Source organism: Halyomorpha halys, unplaced genomic scaffold (genome assembly GCF_000696795.3).
Source record: "Halyomorpha halys isolate HHAL.00 unplaced genomic scaffold, Hhal_1.1 Scaffold352.1, whole genome shotgun sequence".
Classification (NCBI taxonomy): domain Eukaryota; kingdom Metazoa; phylum Arthropoda; class Insecta; order Hemiptera; family Pentatomidae; genus Halyomorpha; species Halyomorpha halys.
Genome location: NW_027111631.1, coordinates 321,312 through 322,511, shown reverse-complemented (window position 1 = coordinate 322,511; position 1,200 = coordinate 321,312).

The following is a 1,200-nucleotide window of genomic DNA, read 5'->3' as shown; positions in this document are numbered from 1 at the left end:
TATTTATAATATCCCCCAAAAAAACGACAGGACTTTTTGAATGACCTGGTAGGAAGCAAGATTAGAAACTAATGAGTTTGAGTGGTTAGGGAGTTTGTAATGGAAGGATTGATATCTGGTTCGGGCTAGATCGGTTACAAATGGAACATTAAGGTCTTTGTGGGTGATTTTTTTTGTGACAAAGTAGGGAGCATTTAGGATTTTACGAAGGATTTTGGATTGTAAGGATTGGATAAAAGAGGAATTCGAAGGTTTAGTGGAGCCCCAGAGCTCAACGTCGTATGTCCAGATAGTCCTTATAATTGTTATGTAAATTAGTCTTTTGTAATGAATTGGAAGTTTAGACCGTTTGTCTAGTAAGTGCTGTAATAGTCGCAATCGACGTGCAGTTTCCTGTCTTTTCAGTCTTGTGTGGGAATTCCAGGTTAGTCGTTTGTCCAGATGTAGTCCAAGGTAGCGGATTTGTTCAACAGGGGTAAGGGCAACATTATAGTATAATGTAGGGCAGTCAGTAGGTTTACGGCGTATTGTAAACGTAATTTGATGGGATTTGTTGGAATTTATTTTAATCCTCCAATTACGAGCACACATTTTTAATAATAATATTAATTTTAGTATTTAAATATTTGCTAACGTTTTGTTTTTTTTAATTTGGTGTTTTTTTGTAAGTTTTAAGTTGAATATTTTTTTTTTACTTTTTAAACAATTTTGATCTCTTTATTCTCTTTCTCTCAACTTTATTCTTTTTAACATCCGTCCAAGTAGGTTCTGTTTGGGGTTTGTTAAAGAACATAAAAGTGGTTATTGAAATGTTTTAAATTTAGGAAATAATTTAATAGAAGAAAATATTGGGACAAAGGCAATTAGCCGGCATTAATGAATTTAAGGAAAGAAAAGGAATACAGACAGAATAAGGAATCCTTGAGAATGACCTGAGAGGTCGAAACGTCGGATGTTAAAAAGAATAAAGTTGAGAGAAAAGAGATCAAAATTGTTTAAAAAGAAACTAAACCACTCTCAAACAACTATAATAATAAAAAATAAATCTAATTTTTTTTTTATATACAAAGCACTAATAAATTTATTCATTTTGATTCTAGTGGATTATGGAACTGGCCAGTAAAGCACATTCTTCATCCACTTGCGATGCAGCTACATGGTGAGTAATGCAATCCAGAACAATTATATCCTTTATAATGA